Source organism: Pseudopodoces humilis, chromosome 15, assembly GCF_049639895.1.
Source record: "Pseudopodoces humilis isolate 2021_Gansu_Grassland_sample_001 chromosome 15, ASM4963989v1, whole genome shotgun sequence".
In the NCBI taxonomy this organism is placed as follows: Eukaryota; Metazoa; Chordata; class Aves; order Passeriformes; family Paridae; genus Pseudopodoces; species Pseudopodoces humilis.
The window spans coordinates 11,222,871-11,239,547 of NC_142214.1; the positions used below are offsets into that span (position 1 = coordinate 11,222,871).

At 40.3% G+C, this 16,677-nt stretch overlaps 1 long non-coding RNA gene across 1 annotated transcript; it reads left to right on the forward strand.

Annotated features, from left to right (window-relative positions):
• Positions 1 to 377: 377 nt before the first annotated feature.
• On the forward strand, positions 378 to 16,453 carry LOC148183073 (uncharacterized). The gene is made up of 2 exons (XR_015773871.1): positions 378 to 924; positions 15,014 to 16,453. It is a non-coding gene; the product is annotated as an uncharacterized LOC148183073 (long non-coding RNA).
• The last annotated feature ends 224 nt before the right edge of the window (positions 16,454 to 16,677 follow it).

The following is a 16,677-nucleotide window of genomic DNA, read 5'->3' on the forward strand; positions in this document are numbered from 1 at the left end:
TTGCCTACCACATCTTTTAAAACTCTTTTATTCTATGTTCCATTACATAGACTTTTATATTCTTTCTGGGATGCTTTTCACTATACCCATAATTTAAACACTATTCTGTATTTTTGTGATACTTCTACCCAAAGAAACACCCACAATCTTTTTTCCCCCGCCTCTCATTTCCTCCACTGCTTGTTTTACCTGGCCATCTGTCTTGGTCTGAAAGACACGTGTCTGCTAGGGAAGGCAGGATTCTGTCTCGGAATGAAAAATATAAATCCCCTCCCTGCAAATTATTATAATTTGAAATTAAGGGGCTCTCAGGTGAAGATATAGAATGGGAAAAGCAGTTTTTCACTGGTATGTATAATAAGGCAAACAAAGCCCTCTGGCACGAGCAGCGAGCAGGAGCAGGACACAGTGACCCTTCCGGCTGCAGGCGCTCTCCCCTCGCTGCAGTTCCGGGCACGGCCGGCAGGGGCGCTGCTGCTCCCGGCGGGCGGGGCGGGGGCGGGGCTGCTCCCGCGCCTGCAGGGGGCGCTGTGGCGCGAGCTCGGGGGGCACGCGGTAATGGCGGCTCGGCCCTGACGGGAAGGGATGGCGGAGAGGCTTTGCTTCACAGGCCCGTGGGGCAGCCGGTCCCTGCAGGGCTTAGAGAAACAGCAAGCTGGGCCGGCAGGAATGAGTAAAAATCCCGGGGTGGTAGCAAGATGTATCGGAAGCTGCGGGGCTGTGGCTGGAAGCGCGGGACGTCTCGGCAGGCAGGCGGTGCGGGGCTACAGCGCAGAGAAAGCTCGGAGCAGCGCCGGAGAAACAACGGGGACCGGACAGCGGCAGCTCGGCTCCCAACAGGGCACAGAGGGGCAAGCTCAAGTTCCCGGGCACCCGAGTGGATGGGGAAACAACCACCTTAATATCTGACCCTCGTTTACTGAGGTAGGTGTTCAAAAGGTTTCAGTCTAATGGTTGCTCTTACAAGCAAAGGCTCACCCACAGAAAGGACAAGGGAGTACAGGACTGGACTCCAGCGATGACAGTGAATTCTCCTTGCAGTAAGCAACAGCTTGACCGTCCTCCTCCGAAACCGAGAGTTTCGGACCCCTAGCCTCTCTTCAGCCCTGTCTTTTTGCCTGCCCAAATTTCTAGATATCCCCTCCTCTCGCCGTGGAGTTTGGCCACTTTTTTGTTTTTCTTAAATGCTTATAAGTCCCTAATAGTTAGTTTCCTAGCAATTTCTGGGAAAAAAATTCCATCAGTACAAAAGAAGGAAACCCAACCCCCAACACCATCTTAGTCCTGACCTCTCCATTTTCCATTCTCATCCCTTTTAATTTAGGGGCTTGCCTCACCCACTGCTTTGCAATTAGCCTTTGACTGTTTTTTTACACAGTCCCTGAAAGCACTTAGCTCTAATTTTGTTTACTCTTCCAGCCTGTTAATTCTTAACCCCTTTTGCATTATCTGAAATATTTATTCAAGTCAGCACCTCTTGCAGTTCTAGCACATTGTGCACCTCTGGGTAGATGTTTCCACAATATTTGTGATGTTGAAGGAAATTTATTACATCAGACAACTACAAGCAACTCACAAAGTCCAGAAAAACTTGAGATGTGGCCACTGGAAATAAATCAGTGCAGCATAAATATCTGCCAGACCAGGTCAGCAATTCCACCAGCTAGGGCAAAACCAAACTCTCCTTTATCCACTTGCCAAAACACTGTGTTGACCAACCATCTGTCCACAGTCACTGTTCCTTTTTTGTTTTGCCTTCTGCACTACAGGCGTGTTTGTTTCTTAGTGAGACATTTCTGGTCTTCATTAGAATAGGTATGGGAATTTAATAAATTTATATATATTTTGCTTTAGTTTCACCACTTCTTCAAGCGCAAAGTGGCCTTTATTTGATTAATGAATGACACAGCATGCCTTTTACACACCAGAGAAGTCTCCTGTGCTCTAAAGACTTGTTCTCCCCTGCAGAGAATCTGAACAAGACTAATAATATTTCTGACTGACAAGAAGGATTTGACAAGAACTGTCACCTTCTCCTCCACTACCAACAGTTGGCAGGGTTATCTGTCCCTGCTAGTGTTGGGGAAGATTTCACATGGGATGCACCAGAATTGGCACAGAAACATGGAATGTTTATATTTCTGATTGTGGCCTCCAATGACTATGCTACTGGGAATAGCTGGAGAAGTGTTTCTAGACTTTGTCTGAATTCACAGAAAAACACCAGGAGTTATATTTCTCCAAGTTTGTTTCAGAGGAATACACAAAGCCCAGTGTGTCAGGTGTTTCGTGAAGAAGCTCCTTGCTAATTACAGTGGATCATCATGCACACTGTCACACTACTGACTATAAATCACCCATGTTAAGTCAGGAGGAAACGTATAGTCAGTGGCAGAAAAAGCAAATACTACACTTTAAGTTGCCTTGGTATTGACTTCAGCTTTACTGGAACCCCGACTATGTCAGTCTGGGAGTTACTTTTACCTTGTTAGTGTGACTATTGCAATACAGGATTGGTGCTATTTTCTTTAGAACAGCCACCTTAACATCTGCCCAGCAGGTGCTGTGCATAACACACTGCACTGCAAAACAGGGAAAACAACCATACCTGATCCTTTCCAGAATAAGCAGAATCTGAAAAAAGTCGGCTCAAGAATCTGTCCTGTGGCATGTGACAAGGTGCCTCCAGGACTGCTCTCATTTTTGGTAACACACACAATGCCCAAGTTTCCAGTGGGGGATTCTGGAGTGTGTTCAGATCCACACAAACTGGCAGATGCTATGTAGGTACCAGTTCTATCCCTGGATCCTGAACATGTCAAACATGCCCTCCCCATCATCTTTGCTAAGTGATGTATCACATACACACGAAGCCTCAGGCTACAGGCATGACAGGGATGATATATCAGAGTTGTACAGACCCATGGATAGCCTAATGTCCAACAAGATTACTTTTCCTTATTGAAGTCGAAGATTCTCAGGGGAGGAAAAAATGCAACACATGCTAAAGTGAGAGAAAAAGTTTCTTTTCGACAGCACTGGAACATGGAAATCAGGTACTGGAGCAGCATCAAGAAGAAATAGTACATTTTATTATATTTTTAAATTTACACTTACTATTTAATCCATTTAATGGGATTTCATCCTGTGATTCCTACATCTCTGGAGGAGGTCAAAGTAGATGATCACAGTAATGTCTTTTGGCCTGCAAATCTAGGAAACCACTGGGCCATTATAACCTCTCAAAAATATGCAATTAAGAAGTACTTTTAACAGCAGCAGCTGCTGAGATTCAAAAAGCCTCTCTGGCTTATCTGGCCTAGGAAACTAGAGGAGCGGGAAAAAAAAAATCAAACTGTTAAAACTTCCATAGTTCCCCAAGACTTCTAACAATACTTCATATACGAGATGACAAAATGGTACTGACCAATGTCCCCTATATACCTACCATCATCAATCTTTAAAAAAAACCAAAACACTGAATTCAGTTTGAGCTGAAAGGCTTGTCTAAAAACCATTTTTGAAGAATTTTTATGAATGCTAGAAGCAGAAATTGGGTTGCATCCATTTGTGGTGGTGGGAGGTATAAAATGGGATTTATCAGGGCCTGCTGCAATTGCCGTATGCCTGAGAGTCTCAGATGTGTCATTTCACATGCTTGGTGAAATACAGGAGACGGAGCACGGGTAGCAGTGAACTATATCTGGACTCAGAGAAGAAGAGGGCCGCATGCCCTGAGAACAAGAAAAGGAATGAGTTCATTCTTCTTAAAGAAGTTAAGGAAAAGGCACACCTGGTCTACTTTGGCCCATTACTTGGTTGAAGCAGGATTTTACCAGTTTCAGAAGACAGAAATGAAGGCAAATGCTGAATTAGAGACAGAGGCTGGTTGACATTTCTAGTTCAGACCCATAAAAAAACTCTGCAGACACTTGGATCTGAAAGTTATCACCACCTTATCAAAAACCCAAAACTGGATTGATCATAGAGCTACTCTCTTATTTCTACTCTTCTGAGTTTCTCCTGAAGAAAACCTTATGTTTCACTACCACAAGTATTTTCTGATGGAGTGAGGAAACAGCTTTCTAAAAGACCAGTAAGTCCAATAGGCAAGGTGGTTACAAAACTTCAATCACTTACATTTTCAAAGAACATTATGGGAGTTAATGTCATTGAAGAACACTCAGTTACTCAAGCCCAAGCCAACAGAGCACTTTTCCATCCCAGAAACCCCACACAGCAATTCAGCAGCCTCCCAGCATTTGGTGATGACATCAAAGCAAGTTGTTTGTAGAAGCTGGATAACACTGTCATTATGGTGCTGCATTTTTCTTCAGTATAGAAATATTTCTCTGTGCTAAAAGGGAATCACTGCTGCTGCCTGAAGGGTTTATTTTCCACCAGTTTCTACAGGTAACAGAGCACTCCAGTATCATCCTCACACTCTGACAGTAACAGCTGCCTCTTCCTGACCCTGCAGAGCACCAAGGTTAGATAATAATGACTTGGCTTACTTTGCAGGTGAGATTTTTTTTCATATACAATACACAACCTTTAACATGTTGTACAAGGTCAAAGAAGAGACTGCTCAGAGCAGGGAAGTCTGCAAGTAGCTCACAGCCCTTAAAAGTGGGGAGAGAGCTGTGTCCCAGGGAGCAGGGCAGGGTCAGCATGGCTCTAAGAGGAATTACTGGTAGTTTTGCTACTGAATTCAGTGAGAAGGGGAAGGCAAAAGCATAACAGACACAGTTCTCTAAAAGAGAAGGAGCTGCAGAAATGCAGGACAAAAAGAAAAAAAAAGACTACTAGAGAACTCTGGAGGTGAAAAGTACTTAGGAGAAAGGCCATAAATGCAGGTTTTCAGGGGAAATGGAAATGGAAGAACTGTCTGGAAAAAAACAGAATTAACTTCTTAGCAATTACTTCTTATCCCTAATGGAAAAAAAAAAAATATGGAGCAAAACCACCTGCACAAAAGCAAATACCAGCTGATAAAGGAGTTATGCTTTAATAAAAATGTAGTGGTCAATTTCTAGTTCTGCAAAAGGAAACTGGAACTGAATACACACAGCTACTTTTCTTTGTGTTCTTACATTTCAAAACTGAGCATGCAAAAGGCCATCTCACTTACCAGCACCAATATTTACCACCAGTGTATTTCTAAAGTCCAGGCACCAGCACACTCTATTACAGTTTGTTTTTACAAATGACAGTTTCACAAATATCGTTGCTCTTTAGTGGAGCTGAATCAAGCTTAGAAAGCACCACAGATTAAATAGCTTTGTCTAAATCCATCACAAACTTGTAGAATGGTTTGTGTTGGAAGGAACCTGAAAAACCCAAGCCCTTGCCATGGGCAGGGACAACTCTCACTAGGTCATGTTGCTCAGAGCCCCATCCAGCCTGGTCTGTGATAGATGTTCAGTGTCGGCTTAAGAACACACACACACTATTTAAAGGCAAGGAAAAAGGCCTTACTAGAGGCAGCACTACCAAAAGGAAAGTACCTGCACTATTTACCATATGTTTAGATCAGTAATACATTAAAAGCCATCAAGAAAAAACTGAATGCAGCCCACATTGTTTTCAATGTGTTTCTTTCTATCTTCTCTTTTTTACTGTCTTGGTTTGTGTAAATGATGGACCAGCTACAGAGTGAAAATGATTTTTTGGGAGATATGGATATCACAACCTTTTTATGCTGTTGGTTCTAAGCATGTAAGGGATGGTGTTATGCAGGAAATTTCTGCAATGTTGAATTTCATTGCAGTCCATTTGCTGTGAAGTGATGTAACCAAATAAAATAGAAGAGTTTGTTACAACTCCTTTCATAATAACTACTAATTAGAACTACCATTCACTCAATTACACATGGTAGAGTTTAGGTTTAGTCTTAGACACTTGCATCTGAGATAATTCACCATCTGGGGGCAGAAATTTTCCCTCCCATCTCCAGTCTCAGAGCTAGTTTTTATACCATTTAAACAATGTCTCTAAAAGATAAATGAAACTCATCCCTTGAAAAAAAAGCTAAACTCCTCTACAAAACGGGATTACTTGCTTCTCATAGACTGCTGCTCTTGCACTTGATGTGAACTGAAAAGGAAGAAACAACTTTCTTTGGAACTCTATTTTTCCAGGAATCTCCTCCTTCTATGGAGGAGATGCTTTATGTGGCATTAATGCTTTATGTGGCATTACGTAACAGAGATTATTTACCAGTGTGGCAACAGCACTGGTCTTCTAGTATTTCCAGTATCCCAGAGAACAACAAACACAGGTTTTATGAGACAACTAAAATGGTAATCATATTGTAGTTCAGGATCACTGGTGACTCCAGCCTCAGGATTGCCAGTGAGAAATCTAAATTTAACTATAGCAATAATGCCAGGCACTTAATTAAATTACTGCTTTTGAAAATTATTTTTTTAAACCTTTGCTTTCCTCAATTATGGTGGGATATTACTTGGAAAATTATAGGTATCATATATTTCAGGTTTCAAAAATAACTTTAGTCTTCATTTTAACAGGCTGGATCCAATTCTAACTTGCTGTTGTAGATCTTCTCTTTTAATACACCATTAAAAATGATTGCATAATCAGGCCACTTAGTTATGATATGACCATTTGTTTATATGGCACGTTTTAATGAATCATTAATATATTCTGTGGGCACTTTAAGTAATCTGCCCTTTACTTTGGTATTTCACAATACACCCCAGGCTTAATGGCCCATTAAAAGATGCCCTGTTGAATCTTGTGGCTTAATTGATGCACTTTTGCTGTTTTGATGTTACTTTCAGGAAATTTGTTTTTGTTTTCAGTAAGAAAGGACAGCACTAAATTGGAAATGAGCTCAAAAGGCCATCTATTAAATGGAAATGTGGGTGTTTTCTTTATAATTTTTTCTAATCCTCCCAGTGTTCAAGATTATGCACATTTAGATTTAAATTGCCAGATTGGTTGATCACAGCAGGAAAGAGAGTAAGCACATTACTTCTGTTTTGACAGAACAATATAAGATTTTTATACATTTCATTAAACAGAACTACTTAAAGAAAAAAAAAGTCTCACTGTGTAGCACCATCTTTTACTCATGAACATCCTGTTGAAAATCCAATTAGTATTTTCAGAAGGTAAAAAGTCCTGCAGTTAAACTCCATTGTCACAGCAGACATCATAAATATGAAATGAAGTTCCAATATTTAATTTTTTTCCATGATCAACCTTTGCAGTGCCAAAAATCTGTCATAAATTATACTTTAAATTAGGATTTTTTTCCTGTTTCTAATTCATGAGAGAAAATGGAAGTACATAAATAAGTTTAATAAGAACTCTGAAAGAATTAGCCTATCTACAAGGAGGAGCTGATCAGGAAAAATACTGATGAGTGGACTCTTCCTTCATAGCAATGTTTCATTCTTAGTGATTCCAATAATACATTGTGAGACTTGTCTTTTTCATAGGGAGCAAATAACTGGAAGCATAGCAACTTCTGTTAATTTTAGCATTTTAACTGATCAGTATTCAAATACTAATGCCAAATAGATAGGTGGCTCCTTGACTCTAGAAGTTGAAGGTAAAAACAATTATTTCTCTGCAAAATTGTGTAAGGAACTCGTACTATTAATCTGAATGTTATGCACAGCAAGAACAAATGCACTGACTGGTCACATGACAGATTATCTCAGTCATGAATGATAAAACATCAAAGCAAGTGCAAGAAATCTGGAGGTAGTCAGTTTTATACTGATTGTGTACAGACACAGTGAAGTTCTGGTAACTCTAGTATGGCTGGCTTGTTCCCAAAATCCTGCTGCTGTTGTTTTGCCATACATTAAGGTAATGCTGTTTATTATCACTCACATTTAAGAAAAAGCAGTCAATGTGCTTTAAGAAATGTTTGGTGCAACACAGAACTTTCTCCCTGGAGAGAAGTGTCTCATATGGACGTACAGCAGGCAGGCAGTGTGGGTGCCACGGGATATTAATTCTGCCTAATGCAGGGTAAAGGCCCTTAAAATTACTTATTAAAATACTATGCAGATTGCTAAGGCATAGGCAAAGAAAGATAACACAGACAATAGCAGAGTCTTGAAACACAGTGACATAAGGGCACAAACACCAAGTTCTATTTGTTTTCATCCCCATTTTTTTTCTCATTCATTCCCACTGAGAAACCATTAAAAATGAAACTACAATCTAGTGATTCAGGCATTTAGTCTGAGCTGATCTTAGGCTTAGGCTTAATTCCCTACATTGATCTAACTGCCTCTTGCCTGAGCAAGTCATACATTCACACTGTTCCTTGTTCTCCATGCCCTAAAATTGGTTATTCCCATTTCTCCCTCAGAGGTGTCAAATGCTCCAGTACTACAGGTACATGGACCAGAACTGTAGTACCCAGCAGCATTTACTATGGCAGGCAGTCTTTGCTCATGTGCTTTCACCTTCTAATGCTTTCAAAGGTGATACCTTTTCTGCCAGGAATCTAGCACAGTCTAAGCATAAACTAGGAAACTATTAATAAACCTCAGCCAAATTATGTGCAGCTGACTGTGTGAAATGGGACAAACTACTGCCAGTAAGGCAGTACAAAACTAATAAAGGCAATTTGTCATTAAATAACATCACATAGCTAAGATAATATGCTATGAAATCTGCATTCACTGGGGGGAAAAAACAACCCAAAAAACAACCTACAAGAGTAATTCTCTTGGCAATAAATCCCACCAAAACACACATGTATCACAGAATCCCATCTAATACATACATAGTCCAAGGTAACAAGTAATGCAGCACAGCAGAGGGGATTGCTAAAGCAAACATCTGATTTTGATGGACAATATCCTGCTGTGTGTATTCAGGGATAAGGGGGGGGGCAGCTTGGACTGCCTACTCTGATCCAGTGCACAGAGTATGTGCAGCACCTAGCTCCAGCAGCACATCTCCCAGTCCACTTGTATCACAGGATTATGTCGTTGGTTTGCTCTCCAAGGCTGTTCTGTGAAGAAAATGAAAGAAACTGGGGATTGTTGGGAGACTCATTTCAGAAGCCAGCTCCCAATCTGAACTGCAACTTTAATGCAAATCCATTTTTGTAACACATGGAAATGCTTTCACTGAGGCATAAGACAGTCTGGGAACTTCAGTGTACCTAGTGGCATCTTAGAATTATCCCAGCATGTTGTAAGGCAACATGAATGGCTTCCAAGCAATGTAATAGTATGTTACAGTTTGAATGCCAGGAGCAGAATTGCAGGTGAGCTCTAACATGAAAAGTTAAAAGCCCCACACATAACAGAGTGGCCCATAAAGTGGCCCATAACAGAGAACTGAATTAACAGCACCACATGGTCTTATCTTTCCAGTATCCCAGAGAACAAAGAATATGGGGTTTGTAGGCAACTAAAATGATAATCAAATGATAGTTCAGGATCAATGGTGATGCCAGCCTTAGGTAGCTTAATAGCAGGCTTTATATTAGTTCTAGCGAAAAAGAAAGCAAAGAATAAAGCAGGGCCGGAGTGCAGCAAGCATCAATGACCAGAATTTGGTTTTCTAACACCTGGGGTTCTGAAAGTTCAAAAAGCCCAGGCTCAGTGGCATTCAGGCCATCCATCAAGCCAGAAATTGTCTTACTGAAGTCAGCTGTGAGAAAAATACGAACTTATGTCATAACTAAGTTCATTAACAACCTTTCAGCCTCTCCCTCATTTACCCTATGTTACCACAAGCAGCCACAGCTGGGTTGTTGCAGTTCATGCCCTGCACAGCAGCCCCTTCCCTCAGTTCACCAGGAGACTGTGCCTGCTGCAATCCATCCTGGCACCTGCTCTGGCATTCTAACTCTCAGTCCCTGCTGAATGCCATGGCTGATATCAGCTCCTGCACCGGTGTGGGCTTGGATCCATCTCATACAGCCTAGGAGAGTGCTTCCAGTGGAAGCAATAGGAATTTTTCATCCCACAAGGATGGAGGAACACCACAGAGGAACAGCATGAATTTTACCAAGTGGGTGTATAGTATGCACTTTTCAGAATTCACACTGTATTAAAAACAAACAAAAAAAAGACCCCACTTTGTTAAGAGCTGCAGCACAGCTTAGCAGCTGTGAAGTGCACACAGAACACTAAATTGAAGGCACTAGACTAAAAATATTTTGGTTTCCTCTGCCCTCCTGTTTCTCATTAATATGCTTTAAAACAAAGAAAGGATGTCTATGACACAAAATTATATATACAAAGCCAAAGAGAAAATAACATACAAACTGGGTTCAGAAATTATATTCAACAGCTAGATGAAAACTTAATACAGTGAGAAAAATATACTGCCGAGTGAACCACCTTCTCTCCTCAAGGATAAAACAGGACTTCAAAATTGCTTCTACAGCCAGCATCTATATTCACTAAGGCAGCAACAGACCAGCTAACTACCTTTTGCAACTGTAAAAGCACAAAGGTATCCACAGCTGTTCCATAGTCATAATTCTCCAAATCATGTGAGCCACATGAAACCACCCTGCCACAAATTATCTGGACTGTGGCATATTTTCCAGCTCAATTTTTCCATCAGTGAAACCCAGCTGCCTCTTCCTCCTTCTCCTATGAGAGAGGAACTGTCAACTTTCAGCCCAGGCCTGATTTAAAAACATAAATTCAATTTATATTTTTATCCTATCAATGCACAAAAGTATCTCTCTGCTCCAATATATCCTGTCTGAATTAAAATCTTTTCAGAGAAATCTACTCATTAGTTTTAGCTTAACATAGCAATACAGCTCAAATCCTTTTTCCTCTTTTCTCAGTCATTGCCAACAGTACAATACCACTTGTTGCAATCCATAATCAGGGATAACCTCTATTTCCCATCCTTTTCTCTGTCCCCAAATTCAGCTTATGTGTAAATCCTGCAGGTGCTCTCTACATAACAAATTCAGATATGGCTTTTCTTATCAGATCACACTGGAAAAAGCTCTTTCTGGGCTCCAAACACCTTTTCTCTTCATTAAAACAACATGGAGTATTTTTCCTGGGCTTTGACAAATGCAATTCTGTCCCTGCTCACATCCATTTGCAATATTTTTGAAAAAATTTTACTCCTCTGTCACTTTGACCACATCAGCTGTCCTCTCTGTCATCTTTGGCATCATTTTGTCCTCCTTTTAAGTTCCATCAAACAAAAAGCATCTTCATTTTCTAAGCTTTCCCTTTCTAAGCTGTCCCAGCCTTGTCATCTCTCATTCTGCACTGAGAAACAGGCTGTCACTTATCCTCAGGCAGTGACTTCCATCTCCAGCATCCACTCCCTACAAAAATACAAAAGCAGCTTCATCTTCTCTACCACAGTGTCCTTCATTGTAGGAAACAACATACTTGAACATCTCCAAAGTTACTTACAGTCCCTCAACTCTGCACGAAGATTTCCTTCCTGATACAGCTAGGGAGTGGCCAGCCTTGGAGAGCTGTATACCAGGAGCTAGCATGCCATCTACTGCCACCACTCTGCTTCTTTCCCATGCCTTTAGCAACCACTTTTGTCTCATCTGTCTGTTCAGCATTAGTGCAGAGCAGAGCGTATTTCTTTTCTGCATACTCCATGCCTAGGCTTCTAGACACCGTTTGCAAATGCAAATAACAATAAACAAAACTGCTGCCTTTTCCCTGCACTTGGCTGTGCTGCTGCTCATGGAACAGCTTGATGTGAAGCCACAGTCCAGCTCTGCTTCTCCTCAGAGCATGTTGTGGACACCTGAGAGTGCCACATGCTTTCCAGTGCACTCCAGGCTCTTGGTGAGTGCTAAGGGTTCAAAGGACTTTCAGATCATCAAGTATTTACAGGGAAAAGCTTTTATATTGGAGAAATATGAAACACCACAGGTCTTGGTCTTCTTTTAAGAAACACATATGCCACAAGCTTTCATTTTGTGTCATAGGAGTTTTGCTTCTCAAGATCAGAAGTCTGCCAAAAGGCACTTCTTTGCCCAAGCAATAATTGCCAGGGCAACAGACTTTCTTTTGAAGTTGAAGGTCTTTATGTCTTGCAGAATGAATTCTGCAGAGGCCTCAATTTCCCATCCTTAGCAAGCAATAGATGCTCAGGTAACTTGTTATATGTACTCAATACCAATAAGATGGAATTTGATTGAAAAACTAGATAAAGCTATAGTAATGCTAATCTAGGCTGTCAATTCAGTCTGAAAATAAAACTTTTAAGAACCAAAAAGTGGGTCTTGCATCTTGAAACGAAGATTAATACACATGCCTGGAGACTGAAAAAAACACCATTAAGATATAGACTTCCAGTGTACTGGCACACCAAGAGCAGAGGGAAAAAAAGAGTTTGGATAACCTAGAAAAGGCGGAGAGAGAAAGGAAAATGCCATTAGAGAAGTGCAAGAAAGTTACAGATACTGAAAAGAAAAAATCATGGAGTACTTCCATTTTTCTTTCCTAAGAGAATACGAACCAGAATCTTGGTTCATAAATCTGTGTTAAAATTGCTTGACCTAATATACTGAGCTTTGATCTACTCACATCAACTTCCATCTTCAACTAATCATTGTACTCCAGACTGGGTGGCAGCAGGACAGGTGTATCTTTCCAAAACCTATTGGACAGTAACTAATTTTAAAGATTGGCTTGCAGTTAGTAATGACATGGTTCTTGTATATGCTCTGTATAAATCAGTACAGTCTTGCATGCTACACTGAACAAATCAATAAATCACTTACCAGTAACACTTGCAGACCCTTTATTATCAAGTGTCCTTTGAAACACTTCCTGCCCCTTTCACATAATATTTCCTACCTTCAGTTATTACTGGAAAGGTATTTTATCATTTGTCTGTCTTATTGGAGACATTTTACGCTCAACTGCTTAGTTGCTCAAAGATTCAGTAGACTCACAGACGTTTTCCTTCTCCTCAGTACCCTTAAAAATTCTAGTAAAATCTAAACAAAGACATATAGAAGTGTAACCCCATACCTAGATGAAGTCTAAGACCAGCAACAAAACATTATGGGATTTGTCCACTAAATCCAAAGCACTAAATCTTCTAATTTTCAATGGAATTCACTTATAACTGTTTATGACCAAAGAACATGTGGAGAATTATTCATCTTACTCATCTGGTGAATAATTTTGAAAAACAAAGGATTTATTGATGGTGAATTGGTGAAAAAGGGGATTTGATCAAGTAAATTATCAATTACAAACTTTGTTTTAATTAGTAAATCACCTACAGGGGAATTTATGTACATTAGAAAGCAAAAGGATTCAGAGATAGTCATGTAATTGCCTTCATAAACAAAAACAAAGCCCTTCAAGAAAGAGGGTAAACACATTTAGATACCTGAATAGCATAGAAATGAGTTATGTTACTTAAATAGCCCATCAAATAAAGTTTTCTTTTTAGAAAACACCTTTATACTGCAACAACCAGCTCCTAATGTCTGCTGGGGAATGAGAAGAGGGAATTGGGGAAATTAGTTTTCTTTGGATATTCTCCTTTATCAATTTTTCCATATACTCAGTTCCACATTGTGCTTCTGTTCAGCGCACACCTGGGTTCACAAAGAGCAAGTGTAGCTCAGAACAGCTGGGACACCAGAATCAGAGCTGTCCAGGGCACTCACCTGGGCCTGCTTGACACAAGTAATTTTAGCAGATATTTTAGCAGAAAACATGAGAAAAACATCAAAACAATAAGCAATATAATAAAAGCATATTCTTCAGATCTGCACATAATTCTAGTCAGATACCTAACATTCCAACCACCTATCTCAAAGGACATTGTGTTTGAAGAGCAACATTAATGGATCTTTCCAGTCTGCTCTTTCCATGCAGCCAATAAAGAGCATCACATGGACCTGTGCGCTCCAAATTTCACACGTCATTAGCAGAGGGAAGGGATTTCCATCACACTCAGCACCAAGGACTTTAAACCTTTAGCAGAAGGTAGAGCAACAAATCTGAGCTGAACCTTCTTCCAAGAGAAAGCATGCTGTGTACATGTTGCAGGCATGAGAGACTGACTTTCCACAGACCTTCTTTGATCCTTATACTAGTTAGGAATTTGGCACAAAGATGCAAAATTCTAAATATTCATATATTTGACATAATGTTTCAGAAAAAGCAATAGCCTTCATTTCCAAATAAAAATATATTAACATCCTTAAATTCTGTATTAATGTAATTTTATTAATACAGTTAAAAGTTTCAGCCTTTCTGGGTGGCACAACTTAAAACACTTGGATAAATGCTCAAAGGTTTGCCAGGAATAATCTCTTCCCCAACACTTTTGTAAGCTGATACACCAAACTTCTCTTCTGGCAAGGTAATCAATAACCTTTTGTAATAAGAAAGCTTTACAGAAGCTATAGAAATCTACTTATGTAAAAGTGTACATATTTCTTATGTGGCATTGGATGAACTATAGTGTGCTGGGATGTGAAAAAAGAATTCATGTCAAAGAAGATGTAAGAAATAATGGTAACTAGGCCTTGTCATTTCATCTGAAGAGAGCTGTGCATGTGTAATAGGTATAAAATGCATAAAGTTTTATAACATGTTTCCTGCTCAGAATCTCTAACATTTATAGTACATTTCCATTATTATTTGCTGTAAATTGCCTATGTCTTTTACACTTAACATAAGTGCTTCCAGCTAGATAGCTAAAAGGTTTGATTGCACTTGTAGTTGACAGTATCAAAGAGAAAAAGTCTAAAACTTTGAGCTTAAAGCAGAAAAGAAAGATGTAACTTTGCAAAGACGATCACTAGTGAACGAACCTTGATCTACTTTCTGTCCCCTTAATGCTTTGCCCGAATTTTGTGCATTATTTCTCTACATTATTTTTGGAAACTTTGTCCCCCCTCACTCACTGAAGGGCTGGAACAGTCACCAGCAGTTTTTAATTTGATTCAGTTTGTCAGAAGCAACAACTGTAGCCTTCCAGAATCGATGCCCACATAGAGCACAAAGAGCTTCACTGGCTTTTGTTTTATTGGCAGGCAGAGGACAGGCACCTGGCCATACGTCCAGATTCTTGGTACTGGGTGAGCAAAAGTCTAGAAACCAGCCTAGTCCTGCTTTGCTGAGGAGCCCTTTTTGAAATGTGTAAAGACAGAAAGTGCAGCAACTGGAGACATCAGCTCTTGCTTGGTTCATCTTCTCCATGTCACATGCAGTCTGCAAAGGGTACACAAATGGACCAACCAGCTATGTGGGACAAGCCCTGTAAACAAGGTGAGTGACCCCATCTACACTGTTAAAACATAAAAGGTATGTATAAAAGCTGAACATCCACTCTTCACTCCTGCTCCCCTAACTAAGCTGGGGACTGCTGGTGCACACTGTGCCCTCCTTCACCACTCCATTCAATCACCTGAAAGCAAGAGGAAGAGCAGAATGCTGTCAAGGGAAGATAAATAATTGATGTTTACATAATGAACATATAGCAGCACTCATGTCAACAAGGAACAACTGAAGCAAAAGTTCAACAGCAAATTTGCTCTTGTAACCTCCTCTTATCTTTTATTCTCCCTCATGGGCATGACCCAGTTTATAATGACTCCATGGGCTGGAGTGAGTTAAAAGAGATCTGCCACAGAGCTGCCTGGGAAGTCTGATGTACAAGTCTGATGAAGTTTTAGGTAGTTTTGTGTACTGTAAGGTAAGAAAAAGCCTTTCATGAGGGGAAATTGGATAAATCTTATCAAAATGCACCACAGCCAGGTTTATGGGACAGTTATCCCAGCAAATTGGCATAGTAGCCTTACCAGGTTTCCTTTGTCATGACACATCATTGCTGACCTCAATTCAGCAAACAACTAAAGATCTCCCAAGTACTGGAAATAATACAGAGACATGCAAAGAATGCTATACTCCCAAAGCAGTTTGCAGATCTCTGCAATCTAGAGAAAATGTCTGGCTTATGGAGACCAAGGGAGACAATCATATTTTCCAGTTACTGCCAGAACAGAACAGAGAAGTAGATTCCCCCACATATGATCCAAACCACCTGTTCTGAAAACACTACTCGTCTTTAAAGTACAGTTCAGAGGTAATCCCAAACTTTTTTCTTTCCTCTACTAAGTAACTTTTTTCTTTTCTCTACTGAGTAGGCTAGAAGCTAGTGAAATACTTTTTTTCAGTTGCATGACCCAGGAGATCCTGCTCCAAGCAGAAGGTTAGAATCAATGTCCTGCCCCATTAGTAATGAAATAAATACTGTATAAAATATGTGAAAGAAAAAAACACTTATCTTTCCAGGTTACCTAGAAATCTCATGGGCTTTGTGAGTTTTTCATTACTTGTCTTAACTGCTTAAATGCTTATCATGTGACCCCAAGGCTGCCAGCATCCCCCTGAAATCTCCATGAAAATTGAAGTCATCTCATGGCACATTCTACCTTTTCTCTTCCCTACTGAATAAAGGTGTTTCACGACTGTTCCTGTCTTGGCTGTTTGACTGACAATTAAAAGAAGGGTCTGTAATTGACTTACATTGGATTACACTCTGCAAAGACAAAGCCTTGATAACAGGTGAAAAGAAGTGGTTTATTCAGCTGTCTACAAGCTTCCAGAATAAAACCCCTTCACATTTCATGCGGGAGAACAGTGGAACCATGCTGTGTGTCTGCAGCAATTCAGTGCTTGGTGTCTGGAAAACTTC